Source organism: Pezoporus occidentalis, unplaced genomic scaffold (assembly GCF_034315485.1).
Source record: "Pezoporus occidentalis ecotype Australia unplaced genomic scaffold, CSIRO_AGI_Poc_V1 ctg37, whole genome shotgun sequence".
Taxonomy (NCBI): Eukaryota; Metazoa; Chordata; class Aves; order Psittaciformes; family Psittacidae; genus Pezoporus; species Pezoporus occidentalis.
Genome location: NW_026915691.1, coordinates 2983488 through 3005020, shown reverse-complemented (window position 1 = coordinate 3005020; position 21533 = coordinate 2983488). Strand labels below are relative to the sequence as shown.

General features: G+C 39.9%; 2 protein-coding genes across 4 annotated transcripts in view; one reads left to right on the top strand and one right to left on the bottom strand.

Annotated features, from left to right (window-relative positions):
• GNAZ (G protein subunit alpha z) overlaps positions 1–9922 on the bottom strand; it is a 57836-nt gene extending 47914 nt beyond the window's left edge. The window contains exons 1-2 of one of the 3 annotated variants that reach the window (XM_062631332.1): positions 9529–9922; positions 6445–6578 (exon numbers count right to left, since the gene is read on the bottom strand). The gene's annotated coding sequence lies outside the window, so the exon portion shown is untranslated. Of the gene's footprint in view, positions 1–1191; positions 1214–5379; positions 5528–6444; positions 6579–9528 lie in introns of those variants that run through there. The other 2 variants (XM_062631333.1, XM_062631334.1) reach the window with 2 other exon arrangements.
• Positions 1–21533, top strand: part of RSPH14 (radial spoke head 14 homolog) — an 85547-nt gene that overhangs the window by 58555 nt on the left and 5459 nt on the right. The window lies entirely within an intron of this gene.

Here is a 21533-nt window from a genome sequence, read left to right as displayed (position 1 = left end):
TGCCACTGTTAATAGTAGTAAAAACAAGTTTTGCAGGTCTTTCCTGCATGTGGCAGGCCTAACAGCTTATGTGAGTGTTTCACAAACCAGACAAATGTATGACAATAACCACACAGTACAAGTTTAACAGCAGCATTTCAAATGGTTGCTCTTTTGTTCTTTTTACTCTCAGTGACATCTCTTCTTGACTCAAATAGCTGTGGCACTAAAATTATCTTAAAGCTGAAAGGTGCTAATCGAGCCTTTAGTTTATTCATTATTCAGCAATGAATCCTTAGTTATTCATTTCTTATATTACCAGAAAAAGTTACTTATGGTAACACTGTATCCTACTATTAAGATGGCACAAAAAGCTGAAATTCTACCATTAATAAGAAGACATGGATTCCGAACTATTCTAGTTTGCATTCCACATTTCACACACACGACACATGCAGGAAAAAAGCTGATGACTTACTATCTTATTTCTTTTTGCTCACTAAAAATCTGCTGTTGATACTGTCGTAAAAACAGTTATGAGAAAGGAGCACACATCTGGGATACAAAACAATACATACACGGGAGGTTACTCAGAATGCATCCATACCTCAGTGGAAACGTCATACACAGATTTCTCAGCAAGGTGTATCAGGTCAAAACAGTGCCAACGCTCTTGCAGCTGTATGGATTCCAGCTTCCAAATTCACCCTAAACTCACAAAGCAGATCTACCAGGTAAAGGCAAGCACCCACAGTGCACAGCAGAACAGTAAATGATCTTGAGAACTTTGTTAAAAGTGAACAAGAACACCTCTGAGACCACTCAGGTTACTCTGTGAGCAGGGGTGAGGGGGGCTGCATTTTCTGTGATCTGTTCTCAGGTACCACTGGGTAATACCGTTTCTTGCCTGGTAACTATTTGTAGCCTTCCAGAATAACCATACTTAGAAGCATGGGTTTTGTTATGTTTTGGTTCATTTACAGCATACCTTAAGACTTCCAAATTGAGGTATTAGATTCAGTATTGTAATTTAGAAAAGATGACAAGGGTTACTGCCTCCTCCTAATGCTGCCTGTGACTTTTAAGCAGCTTCTGCATCTTCATTGTTGCAAGGTTTGAAAGTTTCCCAGAGGATACATCTAAGTAGTAAAAGAATAGCTCATTATCTAATATCAACCCAAAAAGCTACACACATTCCATAAAACAAGGTACCTGAAATGTCTTTCCTCTCAGCTCAAGAAAGATGCTTGATCTCTTCCCACCTCTACCAAAAGCACAATACAAAGGCAATAGCAAAAATGCTCAGAGCTGACTTAGCCTTTAACCCAACCCAGCTTAAAGCAATTTGAATTCTGTTTCAGTTTCTTCCAGCTGGCAGCAACGCCATTGAGATGCAATGCCACTGATATACACCTTTACTCACAGTCTTCTACTCCCTAAGTGTATTTTGCACCAAATAGTTCAGGAGAAATAAAGGCAACAGTTTGTGTAACTCAGCCTACGTAACTCCATCAAATATAAATCTTCTTCACAACACAGGTAAAATCAGATAACAGACAACATGCCTACGAAAAATTCCATTTGCACATCACCTCCCATAGCAGTGCTGCACAGATTAGCAGCATTCTATCTGGCCTCCTTCAAAAAAGGTTTACAAGCACTTTACTATTTTCTTAAACAGAGTTATCTATTATAAGCTTTTGATAAGTTTTATGAAAAGTTCTCAATGGATAGTTCACGAAAACTTAAAGTACCCAAAATCCAAAGTTTCAGTGATATAGATAGCTTTGATTCATCACAGATTACCTATATTTGAACAAATAAAGCACCAAGAATAAGATAGGGTACAAAGATATCTAAATACTGTATTTTGTCAAGACAATGATACATTCAAAATTCTCTCTGCTAATGTTTTCATATTTCACCATAAAGCAGATGAAATCAGGTTAATTTCTGGGGACTGTGCACATTCCGTGTACCATTTACTCTGACACACAGAAACCAAATGCAAACATAGATAAAGCACGTTCAAGTTTTATTACAAAAAAAAAAACCCACTTTTTTAAATAATTAAGATTTCTAGTGTCCTATAATATGTTGCTGCCCATATAAGGTGGTACATTTGAAGTGCCACTTTTATTATTTGTGATCAAAAGACAATGTTATTCAGTAATAACTTGACAGCAAAAAGAAGGAAAGTGTCGCTTCTTTCACTCCCAAGTTATTTTCAGTGAGGAAGAACAAGTCATACCACCAGCAGCAGTTCCTACTTTCTTTCAGGCTTTTAATCAAATTTTGCCATTCTTGATTCTGACAGCCAACCTTATCAGTTGTTTCCAGTCAGCTCAGTTGGGTGATCCTATTCTGAATAATCTAGGAAGGCGCCTCTAGCTTAATAAGAACTCTTTAGTTCAGACTTACAGGCTGGGTATGGAATGGGAACTCTTGTTTTTCATGGACAATGATCTGTGCTTTCCCATCAGTGGAAAAGAACAAGAACTCTTGCATTTTTCAATTGGCCACTGCCCTGATAATACCAACTAAACTAAACTTACTTTTTAAACATCTAAAGACAGGTACTTTTTTGAGCAGGGTCTTTCCCTGTACTTCAAAGGTAGTCCTATAGGTGATACTGGGTAACTGTTAATTGCTTGTCTATCATATAGGGCCTTTTTTGTGGAGTACTATAAACTTCTATTTGATTAGCCTTTTCCATTTGAGTCTTATGAAAGACTGGTAGAAAAGTATAGAAACAATGTAGATTATAGGATTATGAGAAAGTACCAACTGTCCTTGTATTCACTTGAATTTCACTTGACTGAAATTCTCTCAAAGGCAGTATTACTAGTAGAACTTCTCCAGAACATAAGAAGAAAGGGAACTGTCCTGTTCACTGGGGAGTTCTCCCATCATCTGTTAATTAAGTCCACAGTACTTCAAGGTACCCCCCCAGAGTTCCATGTGTCTGTGTGCCCAACTTTCTCTTTAAAGCATACTTTTGCTATAATGGGCATCACCCCTTTCTTTCAGATCAATTTTTACAAATAAATGATTTCCAAATTAGGATATTGCAGTATTTTCTACTTGGGATTCACTGCTTTCCAGGATCAGCAGACACAACTAGAAAAGCAAAATGAATTAGTCAAAAATACAGAGAAACTGAGACAATTGTAGTCTTGATCTGAACAGGGGATCTGAAGCCTAAGATCTGAATAACAAGAAATGTTTTTTGTGATTCAGCCTTCATTACAGAGCCAGGTTGGACCTGCCAGAATCACAGCAAGTGAAAACAGTTTCCAGGTAGGATCTCAAGAGGTCACAATATCAGTGGCTGTTCTTGGTTTCCTTGACTGCAGAAGTGGGAAAAAGAGTAGAGTTGCTAGGCCAACATCACAACAGGGAGAGAGACTTATCACAGACAAGGCACTGGTAGAGAACAGGACTGTAACAGACCCAGCAATTCAGTTCTTTGCCCACTTGGTAGGTTATTACTTTGTGTATTAACTTCTGTTACACAGAATTGCACTGCTTAGGACTGCAGTGAACAACCAGTCCTCCTGGGGGAAATGGAGAACTGTAATTTGCAGTGTTAAAAGTCACAGATTCCCACCTCTTGTTGATGTTGATACCTGATATTTCAATTTGTTTAGACTACTGTATTCACTTGACCTGTGAAATCAAAGAATATCATACTGATACAATAAAATGCACTGATAACACACTTCAGCCTAAAGTGCTGCCATGTTAAAAGCAACAAATACTAATCCCTTGCATTAATACATTGTTTAAATTAGTAGCCAAGAATTTGTTCCTGCCACTTAAAATTACATAAAGGCTTCAGCATTCTGTTTCTTTTTGTGAACACACTTGCAAAAAGCAAACTTGACACACCTATGTAATCACCGTCATGAGGCAAAGTTCAGATTTGCTTTTGGGAACATTCACAGCAGGAAACATAATCAGAGGACTTATGCACATCTAGTCAGGGAACAGAAACAATATGATAATAGAACAATTGTTCAAATTTGAAGTAGGCTAGCCTTAGCATTTTAAATACCAACATAAATGTCACTGCATTACAAATTGAGGTAAGTTTATCTGCTCATGGACATAAATGGATTGAAAAAGAGGTTAAAAACATGGCTCTGAAATGACTAAGGTGAGATTAGAATCATAGAATCGTTAGGGTTGGAAAGGACCTTAAGATCATCTAGTTCTTAGATTCTGGTAGATTCTACCATTACTGAGCAATACAAAATGAAAGCTCGATAGGTTCTTAGCAATTGTAAGAATATATAAGTATCTGCCTGTTACAAAATGGCTTCTACTATAGCACCCTGCCTTTGCCAAATTCAAAAGGCCAGGCACAGAAAGTCATCTTGAGAGAAAAGCTTCCTGCCAAGATCCAGTTGCCACAAAAGTATTTTGTGGGAAACTATCAAACTGGTGGAAGTACAGAGAGATGCTCCAGTTCAACAGTGTTTATTCTGGTATATGCTAGTTTGGAATGGATTTGGTTAGTATTAATTTACTGATGGATTTTATGTATGTATAAATGTGTATTATACATCCAAAAGAAATAATATTTTGTTAATACATTCCAAATATTTGGATTATATGATTTGGGCTGCTAAACATCCAGAGGATGAACTTTTTATTTAAAAAAACCCAACCTGATAACTCAAAGTGTGTTCTTTTCAGAAAGGTGTTCCCTTGGATGATACCTGAATATCCTTTCAAATCATACAGGTACTTGTCTTTTAAAGGAAGAAGTGTAATACCAAGGTGCATAGCCCATCTAAACAGCAAGCCCTCCGAGAGCTAGACATCCAGCTGTGCTCGTTACTGTGCCATGACACACTCATCTGAATCGATTACAATTCAGTTGAATTGGTTTTTCCTTCCACAACACAACTGTGTCAACTGCCTTTGTGCATCAACACTTGATGTGCTGCCTAATTGTATTTGCGTTGATGTGCTTTGTGAAGATAAAGGTAGTTATTCCACATTGTCTTGATGAGGTTTAAAAATGTAGAAAGCAGGCACACAAAATAAGGGCAGAAACATACTGGGAACATATGCTACAATACTGCTTGGAGTGTGAGGAAAAACTGGATAAAAGATTTGGATTACTTGTACTGTTTTAGTAAAGTCCTTCCTTCATTTTCCAATAGCGCTCTTAAGATACAGTCAGAGGCAGAAGACAGGTAGCCAACTTCCTATCACAGAAACCAAGAGCTGGTAGGTAGGGGATAGCAACTGTATTATTACTTACAAATATTTATGGTGAACCATAAAAATATCTTCATAATTAATTAGTTAAGGTCAGTTAAACATTACAATATAAACAGTAAGAGACATTCATCTGTCCAGATTTAGCATATTCATGTAGGTGGTTACCTCTGAGCTAGTCATTCCATGCTTCCTTTGTAGGCAGTGGAGAGAAACAGTAATTTCCAGAGGTCAGTGCATCTCAGACTAAGATAGTGGTCAAATCCTATCTGATCAATTACATTGCAGGAATCTCTTTTTCTCTCCACCAATTATAAGGAAGCCTTAACAACTAGTCCATAGGTACATGTCCATGTTACAAGTACCTAAAAGCGAAGAGAATAATTCCTTCCAATTGCTAAATGCAGGAAATTACTATTTAATTAATCTACTGTAAAAAATATCAGATTAACAAGTTATAGGTGCTAAAAAATCATTATTCACTTTCTGGTCATTATCATTCACATATGTGGGCAAAATGAATACTTACAATTTGGCTGCAGGTTTTCAGATTTGACTCTTTATGGTCTTATACTGGCCAACATTGCCAGATCACTGGTAATTTCACAGGCTATTCCTGTAACATAGAATTGTCTGGAAATGTTATCACACTTGTCTTTTGATGTGATGACTTAGTAATCCAGAGGAGAAACAGCCCTCTGGTATAAGGGGCTTAAAGAAAAAACAAAGGCAGAGGAAAATAGGATTTGTCGGGTAAAACTGTGTTCTCTAATGATACTTTGAATGTCCGATACTAAATAATAAAATGGAAATCTGGGGAGAGCTGAGTTGCTGCTGAGCCACAGATAATGCTCTGAGCTACAGAAATAGAAAAACACATGGAAAACTGTTGCCTCCTGAAATTTTGCCAAGTGTTTGTTAGCTGTGATCTTAACTGTATATAGTAGTAAAAAATGTTTGAAGTCTAGGTAACATGGAAATGGTGGCTCACATCAATAATCTGTTTCTTTCCCCCCAGTTCACCAGTGCCCCTCAGTGTCAGTGAACAGCAACAGTTGAGAGAAGAGTATTTTCTCTGCAGCTTTCATTTCAAGGGTTAAATTCTGTCCTTGACTACAGTGGTCTAAAGCTAAAAGAACTTAAATTGCTAATGCGTATCAATTCCAGATTTAATAGCAGAATAAATAAAAGCTGAATTTAGCCCTTTTTTGTCAACTTGTGTATTCCACATACCTCCAACGACCACGAGACTTGAGAAGGGAATCAACTTTAGTTGTTTCGGATCAGTCCAGTTTTCCCCTTTTGTGATTATTCTTTCATCAATATGGTAGTTGAAATTTGGACTTCTTAGTCAGCAGTCTTGGATTCTGGAAAGTTTAATAAAAATATGAGTTTTAATAGAACATACATAGCATAAGTCAAATTTTCCCCTCAAGTAGACTGAAGGGAATCTGTTGTAACTCTTAATGGATGTGGATTTATTCTGGAGTGTTTGGGGAGGACAAGGAACAAAACTTAGCCTTTTAATTTTAATAAAAATAGGCCACTTTTTCTCACCCAGTATAAATAATGCAATTGTATGTAAGTATGCCAGTATTTTCATTCTGAAGGGCTTTGGTTTAAAAGTTCTCATGGATAAAACAGCTAATCCCTTGGGGAATAAGCTGGTACTGCTGACAGTGGGTTACATCAACCTTAGCAGCATTTGGAGAAATAACACTACAATTTTCACTGTAAAAAGGATGCCACTGAAATCCCTGATAATTTACAAATTAGAGTCTGTGATGTTAGTAGAGAGTTACTGAATCTGTCATTGAGACTGTGACCTCACTGAAATCAGCTATAAAACTGTTCAACATTGCTGTTCCTAGAGGGCATGGGAGAACCTCATCGGTGAAACCATATGGGCTTATATTGATCCTGGGCTCTCTCCCATGGAAATCAGTGACAAAACTTCCAATGACTCCTGTGAAAGCAGGATCAGAGCTTTACACAGAAATAGTCATATTCAGTTCTCATAAATCTGGAGAATCTCTTCTGAAATAAGTGGAATTACTGTGATTTAACAAAAAGCAATTAAGAGTATTTTTCTTTAATTCATGGAGGGGGAGAGAAAAAAGGACATCATTCCCCTCTGCTGCCTCACCACCGTGCATCAACCAGGACTCTATCTGCTGTCACAATCCTTATCTGCTTAGGCTAGAGAGGAATAGCTGACTTCACCATTTAAGGATTTAAACTGTTATTGTCTACTGAATTTTCTGTTACTCTTATCCTCTACTTACCCTTTCCCCACTGCTTAGCAGATAGATTCCTTAAGGAGAAGTGGAAAATTTTTGGTTTCTGGTTCTATCTAGTTTTCTTAAAATGTAAGGTACCTTATTCTATCAATGTGTAATCTGAACTGAGACAACCAGAACACTTCCACTTCAGCCCTTCAGAGCTACCTGGATGGTTATTTTTGGATTATCATAGTTAAGTTCAAAGCCAAGGCCTGCAGCTGAAGCAGTGGGCTGCTCTGGAGGCTCACTCAATTCAAGGTAGTGCCTCCAGAAGTCGTTCAACTCTGTTCACCAGTGGTCAATGAAGTGACAAGCACATAATCCTCAGAGGTGTAACATTCTTTATGTAGCACACGGACTTTATTCTTCTCTTTAAGGTCCACTGTCAGAATGAAACCTCTATGGCCTTACACAGAACTGATCTGCTTTTCTTTATTTATAAGCATTGCATATACACACAGAAGTGAGATTCTTCTTTGCAAATGCAAGTCAGTACTTGGGTAATGGGAGAGATCAGGAGATTTTCTCCTAAATATGCCATATAACTGAGATGTTTTCTTTTGATTGCATCTGTCACTGGCTTCTTGAAGACTGGAACTTCATTCTTCTGTACACAGGACTATCCTGTAATAGTGTCCTCTGTCCAAGGGCAGGGATCTGTGCTTTTTGCATGACAGCTTCCAACCAAATGATTTGATGGGGACAACCAAGTTAATGGCAAAAAGCTCCCTGTTCAGCCACGCTGTATCTCTTTGGCTAGCAAATATGTGCCCTGCTGCAGAAAAGCAACTATTTCTTGCTTTTTCTTATAAAGAGCATGTAAGCCACCAGCTCAGACTTCAAATGTCTACATCCATAAAGTCAGAAACAATTTCCCCTAAGGAAGTACAAATTACACACTCATTTTGACTCCTTCATGATCCATCAGTAGATGTTCACCAGACCGTGTTTATCTACCTGACCTGCAGTTGTAACCTTTGTAAGACGCAACACTGATGGCCACCTGAAGGGTGTGATCCACAATGGTCTGAAACACGGAGCCAAAATAAGAATCAAGCTGTGGGTATAAGAGTATCGGTTAAAGCACATAAAGAATGCTGAAGGGAAACATTGTCGAGATTGGTCAATAGCTTCCACAATGAATACCACAAGAACACACGTTAAACAGCTTTTACAGGGAAACAACCAAACCAGCTCAGAGCAGTACCTTTAGCAGGAATTAACCTGACATACAGTTATCCGCAGCACTCCCAGCTACCATGAAGGGTTGAGGAGGGCTGCCCAAATCACTTGCCCAAAATGCATATGCAAAGATACCCAAAAACTTGTGGGCCACAACTGCAGCTGGGAGCCATCCACAGGTGAGGATTGATTAATATCACCAAACCTCCTCATTCCTTCACACGCAGAGCCACACGCAAAGAGGTTGAGCATCCAGGCTCCGCAGAGCCCCCCATCTTTACATCCTTATGAGCAGATGGGACTCGTAGAGGGAGGATTTATGACAGAAATTCAGCAGCCAGGAGTCTTTTCTGACAGAGCATTAGCCCGCCTGCATTTCCCTGGGAGGAGGAGGTGCTACATAGCGTGGAGCCTCTTCTCCCAACAGGCGGAATCTAATGGATTCTCTTTCTGAATCATTAAGAGAACACAACGGATCTTAGTGAGGCGCAGGTATTGGATATTAATGGGTTACAATCCAGGCTAGGACAGGGAGATGACTTAATTTTGTGAAAAAGGGATTGAGCTGAAGCAGCATCTGATAGAAGGCCAGTATCCCATGAGAAGGTCATTTTCACTGTCTCAGCAGCCTGTCTCTCCTTACTATTTTTTCTCTGCACACAGCAAAATATTTCTACCTCACAGTGACATTCATCTTGTCTTTCATCCAGCAAAAACATAGCTTACTGTTTCAAAATGACATCTTTTGCTTGTGGCAAAAGAAGTCCCTTTTTATTTTGGAAATACACGGCGGGGTAAACGTTCATCATTAAACCGGTTCAAGAGAGAAAGAAATACGGAATATTTCACTCACCTCCCCGGCACCAGGCAGGCAGCCGCCACCTCCTCAATCCATCAGTCCAAACGCTCGCATCCACTGACGCTTCTCCTCCCTGCTTCGGCCCTTTTTCACATCAGCATCTGTGATTTGCAGGGAGCAGACACACCACGACCGCAGACGCTACCCGCGCAGCCCAGACAGGGGCAAAACCCTGCGCTTGTTCATTTTCCCCCTAGAAAAGGCAGGTTCAAAAGCCGGGATTTTTGAACGGCGCTACCAGGAACCCTCTCCCGGTGGCCCCCCGCGGACAGGGAGGTGCTCAGCGGTCTGCCCGGGGAGCCGGGGCAGGGGGAGCGCGGGGCTGGCGCTGGGGGAGGAGCCTCGGCTGCCGGCCCGTTTCCACGCCAACGGCGGGGGGGACCGCGGGCGGGCGGGAGGCGGCTCCCGGGGCGGGGGGCGCGGCTGCCGTCGAGGGTGGCCGGGCCCTGCAGCCCCCGCCCCGCCCGCTCCCCGGGCCCCGCCGGTGCCGGGCCGTGCCGCAGCTCGCAGCGCGGTGCGGCACGCGGGCAGTGGGCCGGGCGCCGCCAGTGCATCGGTGTCCTCGGGCTTGTGCCGCGGTCCCATGTTTCCCGCAGCAGTGCGGTTCGGGGCTCTGTCGGGATTAGGAGGTTTATGATGAATTTCGCCATGCGTATCTTAGGGGACTGCTGAAGTAGATGGACAAGTCACATACGTGTTAGAACGATGCAGTAAAGGGTAAAGGGAGAAAAAGAGTTCAGTTACACGGAATGGATCTCCTGTTTGCATTCCACTTTTTCCATCAATCAACGAATGCTTCCAGTACTGTGCATGTGTTTTCTTCCGCTTTTCCCTTTCTGCTTTTCTCTTTTCCTGTTTGTTCCATTTGTGCATGTGTAAATTACTACAGGTTTCTTAAGTATCAATGAGTGTAATTTGCTTTTTATCTCATTAATGGATTGACCCTATTTATATTTCACTTTTTTTTTCTAATGTCTTTTTCCTTTTGGCCATACAATACCAGCTGCACTGTTGAATCTGCTGGCCTGAGCAAATAACTGTGATTTCTCCCTGCACTGTTAATTTTATAAAGATAATTTGTTAGTGATACAGTGCTGCTGGAGATGGCAATAGAGACTCACAGACACAGAATGCAGGCAGGTTTTCTCCCAATAAGGCAAACATAACACAGTGCAAAAATTATCTGTTTCCTGTAAGTAATATCACCTCCAGTACTGATACTATCAGCAGAGCTGCAGCACTGATGAATTATAATTATGAAATATTTCAGTATTAAAACACAATATAGCAACATTATTTTGCTTGCACAGAAATAAGAGCCATGAATCAGTGTACCACGTGAGGGGCATTTTTCTGTAAATAATAAACCTCAGGTCTTGTTCACACTAGGGGAGCTTGCCAGCACATCTAGACAGGCAAAGTTGTTCTGGCAAACCCCTGGCATTTAAAAAAGAAATGTCATATACATAACTTGCATCAATTCCCAGCAAAATAGTAATACTCAAATCACCAATTTACCCTGCTTTAATAAAAAATAATAAAAAAGATAAGCTCCACAGTTTTAGTTTGAATTTTTAGCTTTCAGTATCTATGCACAGATGTCTTTTGGTGCATTTGCATGATCAGATGGTGGTCAGTTTTAAACTTCTAGCAGTGTTTTGTTTTTCAAATGTACTCTCTACTTGCAATTGCATCCTGATCTACTTATGTTGGCAAGGGAATAGAATAAAAAATTGTATCTGTGGTAACTGAGTAGTCTAGATAATAGGATGAAAGAACAATAACAAGGTGTACAGGTTTAATCTGCGATTCCATAAAGAACAAGTAGTTACTATAGAAACTGTCACATTACATGTATCTTTAGTATAGTACTTTCTATGTGAGAAAAAGCATCTTCCACACATCAACCAACTTTGGCAGAAATAACAGCATCAGCTAGCATCATCCCAGGTAGGAAGATCATTGTTCACACTCTCCCTACAGATTTCCTCACTGTTTGGTGTTTCCAACTGATACAACAAAGCACTTGCTTTCTTGCAGTTCCGAGGGAGGACCCTAACTGTAGCTCACATTTTGCTGGTGAAGGAATAATGGGCATGTGGTATGTGGGTAATGGAACAGGCCCTTCTCTGAGAAGTTTAGGTGTTACTGTTTCACCACCACCATGTGGGAGCTGTTGATTAATGGCCGAGTTAAACCCCAACCTGAAAAATAAATCAGCAAATATGTCCAAGTTTTCTTCACTCTCACCTTGTCCTGCATCCAGAAATTCTCAGTTAGGGCCTTTCAGCATGTATTGATTGCACTACATGGAGCTAAGCTCCCAAAGGAATCTAAAGAGAAATGTTTCAAAATGGCATATACAGGTGATTAAATGCCATAGTCAAAAGCCATATAAAACCAGGTCTTCAGCTCAGTAGTCTAGTGTTCTTTGTATATGGATAGATAGAACACACACAGATGTATTCAAAGTGAATAGTTGGTGTTACTTTTCTCCCCCTGAAATAGTATCCAGTGATCTGAGAGGACTGTGCTGATCTGACTGGATTCCTGCTCTCTCTTTCCATGTGAGGCAGCTCACCATTTGTTTTCCATATCAGAGCAGGTTTCAGTTTGAAGGGAGCAGCATTTCACTGCTGAGGTGTAACATCTCATACACAGCTTAGTGGAGCCCTTAGCTGCATGAGTTTCACTCAATTTGCCAGTGCTATTCATTGACCAAAAGCCAAATCTTCTCCTGTTTACTGTTGCTTTCTGTTTGGGATCAATCAAACCAGATGCATTTATACATGTCTTGTTTGAAGACAATAGTGCTAAAACAGAAATGTGCTCTTAAGTGGAAAATCCCAGAAGGATTTTTCTAATCAATTACCCTTTATTATACCATGACAACATCAAAATATTTATATGCACACATGCAATGTTCTTGGTGAATGTACATCTCCAAATGATAGAGGGTAAATTGAGAGGCCACATCTGGTCTGTAATAAAAAATATAATAAAAGACATTTTGTATTTCATTCAATTTTCTACCAAACACCCTCTTTTTAACAAGCAATTGTAGATCTGGGTTAGATATTTATAGACGGGTCTGTGATTCTCTTAGCATGAAGAACTGAGCAGAACATTTAGAGAAGAATAAAAAGGCTGTATTTTTATTTTTAACCATTTTCTCACGTGGAAGAGTTTAAAATAGCATAAAGTACAGATGACTGGGAGCTGATATTTATAACTATCTGGCATATTGTTGCTTTGTACCAGTGACTGTGAGATGGTGGGGAAAAAATCATGAATGCACCTTTCAGCAGGTGGTATCAGCCTGACCTCATTTGGCTTTATCATCTAGGATGAAAATTCACTTTCTACCGGGATTTCACCCTTCAAGTAACTGAGGGTTTCATTTAACATCAAGTGTTTACTCGTCCTGTGAGGTCAAATCAAGACATTTAAGAATGCCAGACAATGAGTTACAGCTAATACCACAGTGGCTAAAGACAAGGACTCCACATTTAGAAAAACAAGCATTAAATCCAGCACATGGAGGGCTGCTGGAGGCTCACCTGGAGCCCTGGGAGATGCTGCCTTCCCTGGGCAGTTATCTTTACACAGCCAGCCTCACCTACCCTGAACTCTGTGATGGATACATGGAGCCAACTGCTCCAAAGCCTGCATAGGAAGGAAGCTACAGATAGCATTACCATGAAATAAGGTGAAGGGATGTAGTTCTTTGTAATGGACCCGTCCTTCAGTTCTGCATTATTACTTTTTTAAAAAGGAGAATGACAGTATTCTTTCCTCATCCTTCACTATTAAGAGTAAAGGAATGGGAAAAAACCTCAAAACAAACCCAAACCCCTTCAAACTTTAACAAGAAAAGGAAGTGGGGATTATTTAGTAAAGTATATAAGAAAAGATCTGTGAAGAGTGAATACCTGGCAAAATCACCTGAGATCACAATATATAGATTCTTTGGGAATTACACACAAGAAGATGCAATTCATAGGGCCAGGAATGTTTTGAAACCAAAGCTTTTAAAACAAGAAGTACCAGCTTAAGGTCTCCTAGTAAAGTGGCCTGAACAACAGATTGTCAGCTACCCTTGGGATACCCTCTTCCCTCCTGCAGTCTCCCAGTTTGCAGGTTTTCCATTTTATAAGAATGATTAAATATTCATTGAAGCAGTGAGTTGAAAGTAGGTCTCTCCCACTTGAGGACACAGGTAGGCATTTAGGTTTGGTTTGATCTTTGCAATAACAAACAAACAGGCAAACTGTTGTTTTCAGAATGTTTTGGTTTCATCACTGATGTTCTTGCCAGCCAAAGAAGTATCAAATTGAGGCCTCAAATCAATTATATATATTTTTAATAGGTACCTAGGAAAGATGTTGTCATCTGATTTCATATTTCCTTGTTTCCTTTACACATGATAATTCTACTTCATGTAAGAACCACAAGATCCAGCTACACATTCTGCAGGCCCTGTTACCTGTCCCTTTTATTACCTTCTTGTGTCTGATTAACAGGAATAAGAAATTGGTTTTAAGGAAAAAAAGACTGAAAATTCTGTTTGAGGACACACAGGTAATTCTGGGAAGCTCAGGAAGAACTTTGTGTCTACATAGAATCATAGAATCATAGAATAGTTAGGGTTGGAAAGGACCTTAAGATCATCTAGTTCCAACCCCCCTGCTGTGGGTACATAAATAATAAAGATACGACATAGATACACCCATCAACCAGGGATCATTTATGAAGCACAAAGTAGCTATCCAAAGTGGGAGCTTTAGCCAGTTATAACTGATCTCCGTCTCTTTAGTGAAGCATTTTTAGACAGAGGGGTGAAAAAGTTTACAAAAGACTGTTTGGTCTCTGACTACACTAGTAGTAAACTGATAGGAAATTGCATACATGGGACTGCTGGTCCTCATGACTTACCCCTCCTCTCTTTTAAAAGTGTTTGCTCTGTCAATAACACGCACAAGATCAATGCCGGTAGGACATGGAAGTGACTTACAGCCTCCACACATAAGTCTCTAAGATCATATTCAGCTTCCAAGTGCATCCCATCTGGCCTGCAACTGCACCCTAGAAACGTCCAAATGTTCTGTAGGTCTTAAGTCATACCTGACAGGTCCAAGTGATACCTCAGATACCAAAATGGCATTAGAAACCCACATTTAGCCATCTGAATCACATTCTTACTCACTGGGTGACGGAATCAATGAAATGAGCAAAGCACATGATGTTAACTTTTCCTAACAAATGAACTGATTAAGTTGATAAACCCTTTATCAAATCTCTCAATTCATGTATTTTTCAGACTTACTTATAACTATGTTCTCTTTTAAAAGCAGATTAAAATGATAGTAATTTCTGTCATCTGATGAAGTAGTTTCTGGTGTCTGTTATAATCATTGCAAATATGATTCTGTGCTTTTGTTTAACAGTGTTTTGAATACTCTGATATAATGTTCTTAAAGATAAGCACATTAGTAGCACTGTTGAAGTGCCTATGCTTAATCTGGCATGTTTACAGAAGGTAGACCTAATATTTTGGTCCAGGTTAAGTAATAGGTTCAGTTAACTGTTGCTGTGGCTTGGGTCCTACAGCACTAGCATAGATACAAAAGGCCTTTCTGCAAGAACACCTTCATTCATTTACTCAGAGAGCCTCATTCAGGAATCCATTTCTAATCAGAAAATCAGTGTACTGTTAAGATGTGCCTATTTGTAAATCACAGCAAACATTTCTGACTTACAGCTCACTGGAGGAATAAGGCTCTCAACCCAAGAGCCACATTACCGGGGAGGAAAAACAAATCATCCTCAAAGCAGCTCACACCTTGGCATTCTTGTATTCAATTAAGATTAAGGAATTTTTCACTGCTGGAAAGAAAATACAGACTAAAGCACTGGAAAACCCTACTGTAGAACCTCATTCAGAGCAAAATGCAGTTTTCATTGAGTAGTATAATTAGTTTTCCCTAAGAATATGGCTTCTAATGGAAACTGCAAAGTACCAGGTCGAGTGGAGAATCTGTCTGCCTTTCCATACAGCTCCACTCCTGCTGTGCAGCCACCTGGGCCTGTGGTTCTAATCAAGATGTGTTTCTTCTACTCTCATTGCAAACAAAATTGCTAAGTCAGACCATCTGAAGCAGAAAGAGATTTACCTGCCCATGGTACCATGCTCTTCCTAGAGGTTTTGGTAGTTCTAACTTAACTGCAGCCCTGCCAGTGTGCTAGATCACAGGTACAGACGGGGGTGTCAGCACTGCCATTTCTCCAGTTCCTTCTTCTCTGAAATTTCTACCCAGTCAGTTTTTAAAGTACCAAAAAAACAAATCTCCCACCCTTCTAACAATGAAGAAAATGCAAAAAGGAAGTGCTTGTACAATGAGACTGAATGAATATTCCATTTAACTTCCTCCTGTTGTCTTCTAGTACTATCTGCAGTTTTTCAGTCTGTGCAAGGATTCAGATACTCAAAGCAAGTTTATGTTCATTTTCAAGATTAAACTCCTCAGTATCTGACACACGATTAGATATTGTCTTCCTTTAAGCCTCCCATTTTTATTTATTGTTTGAGAGTGGTATAAGCAAACCTATACAGGGAACTCTCATACACCTCTATTTCTGATTGTGATTCAGCTCTACTATGGAAGTTCAGAGAATATTTTCACCATTTTAATATATTTCTCCTAAGGAATAAAACTGATAACATGACTGCTGTTACACCTGAACACCTGTGAGGTTAATACACCATATGAGGTTAATTGTGAAGGTGAATGCTGAAGGTAACCAAAATGTTACAAGGGTCATTTTGCTATGTAATGCCATTTTGTGATAGTGTTCCAGTAGCACAGATACAGTTTCCAGGTATAGACATTTAAGATAGTTATCAAAACTGTTTATTAAGCTTCATTCACGTTGCTTTATTGTTGTGGCTTTTCTGCTTCAAGAGAGGAAAAGACTGTTTTAAAAATCTGTTCTCTCAGCAGAAGTTCTGAAACCTGAAACCTTGCAATTGTGCATTAAGGGCTTGTAAGGCAGTCAGACTTCAAAGTGTAAGTAAAACACTGCCACAGTTTTACCCTGAAGGGTATCTCTCCAATCGGTCAGGCAGCTTTACCCCCGCAGTAATAGGATTAATAGGAAGCCTTATCCGCGGCTCTGGGAAGCTGCCGGCTGCCTGCTCTCGGACAGCTGCCCACAGAGGACGCTTCCCTTGTCCTGCCGAGCCTCCTGCCTGTCCCACCTCCCTGCTCGCCTCTCCTGTGAGATCAGGGGGAGGCCAGCGGGCTGCAGTGGGCAGGAGCCTCCTTCCTGAGCACCCTATGTGAGCTGCGGCCACCAGCTGAGCATCAGCACCCGGAAGCAGAGTGACAAACAGCTCTTAATGCTTTCTCAACTGTTCACCTGACCTGAACAATTACTTTAGACAACCTTTTGCCTCTTTCCTTCTCATCCACTCCGTTTGCCCCATCCAGCTAGGCAATAATGTCTGTAGGAAATGAGAGGTCTCACACATCTTTACAATAAGCCTCTGTGGGAAAGCAGACCTTCTTTCTCCATAGGAATCTGTGAAATTTACTACAATATAAGTAATAAGCATATGAACATCTATCAAACTGATCATGACCTGTTCACCTTGCAGTATCAATTTCCTCGTGACTGAAACTTGCTATAGTAGTTAACAATTTCTACACTCTTGATGTACATGTTGGTATAAAGTACAAAATCTGATAGTTAAGTTAGTGTTTGTGAAAGTGCCAGTGCAGGTTCTCTTCTGAACATAGCCTGTCACGCACACCGAATTCACTTTCTGTGAACGCTGCATTTCACAACAGGTACTTGTGGAAGCAGAATGTCACCAGTCTCTCATAGTTAAGGGCTGCACTGGTCCCTTTGAGGCTCATCTTATAGCTACATGGCTGCACTGCTGACCTGAAGGGAAAAAGGACAAATTTTGACCTGGGAAACCTAAGGTGGCGCAGTAACTCAATGGCTGAGATTTGGCTTTTGGGGGTAGTTATCTGAAGGCTTTAATTTTGCCTGCAGTAATTGATCTGGGACTTTGGAACAAGTAGTTCCTATGTCAGATTGTTTTCCTTCCTCCATGCGTTTTGGCAAAGTCTTCCCTGTAGAGGAAATTAATAAATTTCAGGATGACATTTCCTTCTTCATCCAAAAGAACAAGAAGGGAAAAAAAAAAAATCCACAAAAAACCTAAAAGCAAAGAAGGAATATTTTCAGTATTTAATTTTTATGTTTTTAAAGATATTTCCCTGAATAAAGGAAAGGTATTTTGTCAGAAAAATAAAAGCCAATAAATTTCCTAATTAGCATGACCAATATGCATGCAAGATCAGTTGAGTGCATGTTATACGTACGCATATGCATTCACCCAGGTAGGTAGGATGAGCATGAGCAGATCTATAAGTTAAGTTATACATTTAGAAAACTTCAAGAAGATTAATTACATGGGAGGCGCAAGCAGCTGGAGTTCTGAAACAGAATAAAAGCACAGCAAAATGGATCAGTGCTTGTGCTTCAGTGCGCAAGCAGACTACCAACAGAGCTAGGAAAAAACGTAAGCCAGTATTACTTTGTTGCTTCCGCTTCACCTCCATTTTGTTCATTTGCTTTCTTGTAGGTGACAATGTATGAATAGGGTTTCAGTAAAAAAGGAAAAAGTTGCTTTTATTTTGGATACTTCTTTGGATGCTTGGTCATGTGATTGACCAGGGACCCACAGTTCAGGGATGATGCACTACTGCAGCAGAGTATACCTCGGTATTTCCACCATAGTGGTTTTTCACCCTAAAAGGATCCCATACCGACACTTCTATCAGTCAGCAGTAGGGTACTTGTTTTCGGCAATTAATGAACTCAGGATTCTGTACAAAAGCAGAACCCAAGATGTATTTCTCATGTTGCAAACTGCCCTTATGTGAAACACAAGTGTACTCTGTCTAATTCATCCCTGGGGTTTCTAGAAATGCTGTGATAAAAAACATTCTGTAGATCAGAATTGTTAAGTTCTTCAGCTATTACTCCTCTTCATAAAAATGAATGACTTAGATGGCTAAACCCATTGCTTTCAAGCAGGGAGTCACAGGCAGTGTCTTATTTACTACCAAAATGACAATAAAAAAAAAAAAAGTGTATTTCTTGGATTTCTAAATTATATTAGAGAAGCCAATGCAAATGTATAATGCAGCTGTATTAGTTGGAGTTTCTAGGTTATTTTCAGTGGTGCTTTGATATTACAATTTTACACACGCTAAAGCAAGGTCTCTAAAACTAAAAGCAAGGTACGCTGGAGTCTCTCTAATGCTTTACTGAGGATTAGGAACCTCTTGTTTATCATACCAATCTTTCCTGTTCCTTGTCAATGCTGCAAACATTCTGGATTTTTAAAGGATCCCCAGAGGCAGGCACATTATGTGCTTCTGCAGTGTACTGCTGACTTTTTCATATTCTCATAACCTTAATTTCTGCTGTGTCTCCCATTCAGATAACACCCCAAAATCCTTAGTATTGGAAAAGCAGAACCCATCATGCTTTTATAAAGTTTATAGCTATTGTATTTTAGTGGGGATATGACAGACACTACTATTGAGGCTGTGATTTATACCTGGTAAATCCCCAGGGCTGTCATAAGATAAATGCATTCAGCCAATGCACAGATTTGAAATGGTTTGAAATAGAATTGTTTACTATTTCTAATCCAATACCAATATCTACAGTGTTTTTCTCAATTCTCTTAACATCCTAATAGCACTTCAGTTCATTTAAAAAGGGACTTCCCACCTCTGAGTGCTGTAAAAGAAGAGATACTCTTTGTTTCTAGGCATAGGCATCATTTGGGACATTATTGTTTATTCCTGTTAAATTATATATTGAAAGGCAGAGGGTTGTTGTTGCAAAGAAGAGGAAAATATTCTGGATTTCAAAGATGTCAATGAATTTTCAGTTAGAAGACTTGGTAAAGCTCATGGGGTACAGGCAGGTGAGTTTTATGTAATTTAATGTGGCCTAGCTCCTGCTCTAAACTTACCAGAGAGAAATTTCAGCCCAGTTTTATGCTATTATTATATTTAACCTACTCCCTTAATACACAGCCTTAATTACTCCCTACACAGCCTTAATGCTGGAAGCACTGAGACTCAGAATGCTGACTCTAAGCTACTATAGGGTTTTCAGACTGTGCTCTTGTGACTGGTGACTCAGAAATCTTCTCAGTGATGCTAAAGAATAATTATTTTGAATGCCTGTTTTTCAATGAGAGCAGTAGTGAGCAGGAGATACTATGGGAGGTGTGCTGGGGAAGGACCTTCCATGGTCATCTTCTCACTTGGAAAGGAAATGTTATACAAGCACTGCATTTTTACTCTGTATGGTGTCTGCTAGCACTCACTAGTTTAATAAACCCTTCATTACCTGTAAAATGGTGTTAGTGTCTTGGAGTACCAGCAAGAGAGCTGCCAGGTCTGGAACTTGTGTCAGGATCATCTGAGAGCTCACAGTCAGTGAGCCCCCACTCTGGCGATTTCACAGCCATTGTACTGGATGTGTTGGTGTACACCAAGATGCTGAGCAGCATTTTCTCTTCCAATTGCGTCTGGCTCTGCTTTTCTTTCCCCTGTCTCCCCCTTCCCAATTAGAAATGCTCATATTAAGCATTTCAAATCATTGTGTGAACACCACAGAGACATCTGAAGTGTCAACAACACATTAATATTCTATAGAATCCATATTTATGTATTATTTTACTGTTACCCTAAGTGGTACATCATTTTGTGGCCACATGCTTCCTACCAAAACAAACATTTAAATGGCTTTGAGTTGAAAGCTGACATTTGTAAAGAAAAGGATTTGTAACGTGATTTAATTGATTTATGTAATTGAAAAGCAAAACAATCCCCCGCTGTTATGTACTAGAAATGATGCCTTTGTCTTCTCCAAAATTCCATTTGTTTACATGCCCTGCAGCCATACTGAGAGAACGGAATCACGGCGATTCTTGGGCCTGTCTGAAAAAGGAGTCAGAAAAGGGAGGAGGAGAGTGGCCAGAGGCTTGTGAGAAGGAAGAGATGAGTGCTCAGATAAAAGGCAGCCGGAGGGAAGCCTAAAAGTTCTCAGAAAACCAGATCAATAATGATGTTAACTGCAGCTGCAAACGCAACTATTTGCATTTTTGATTATATTTTTCCCGACTACTTCACAGAGTACCTTGAACACTGCAACAGATAAACCACCTTCGGAAGGGCATTATTTGAATGGAAACTCAAGATCCTGAGGATGCTGCTGCATTTCTCAGTAGAGGGCTAATAGGAACACCAGCTTCCCTTCCCCTCCTACTGCTTGCTCAGCAAGATGCAAGGATCTGAGACTGCTCTAATTTACAAGTGTCTCCCAAACAACTTTCCACTGACTTTTTCTCCTCCCTTTTACCTTCCTAGACCTTTCACCCTTTGGTTCCCTTGAGAAAACCATGACGAATTTCCACCTGGAAATTTCAGTCTCAGTGTTAGGTAGTCTCTTGTTGGTGGTGGCCTTTCCTCTCCACCCTTTCTCTTCACCACATTGAGACTTTTGACAAGGTCAAACAATTCATCTTTGTTTCTATATTTATACTGGGAAGCTCCCTTTAGGAGCACAATAACATTTCAGATAGGACAGCCTGACAAAAACAATAGATAAGAAAGCTCCTGGTACAGAAACCTGGCCTGGTAAAATAAAACATTTTTCTTTTAAATGAAAACTTCCTGAGTTTTCACACAAAGTAAGGAATAAAGTGCAGGGCTACTGAAAGCTGTCCTGTCCTGAATGTATTTGTTGGATATTTTAGAAGAGAAGTGAAAGACAGAGACACAAAAGTGAAACCTGAATGCTGATAAATGAAGCGATCAAGAGAATTGCAATAAGTTCGTGAGGAAGTCCTGAAAAAGAAGGAATTAAAGGAAACTAAAAATGGAAATTAAGATGGGTTT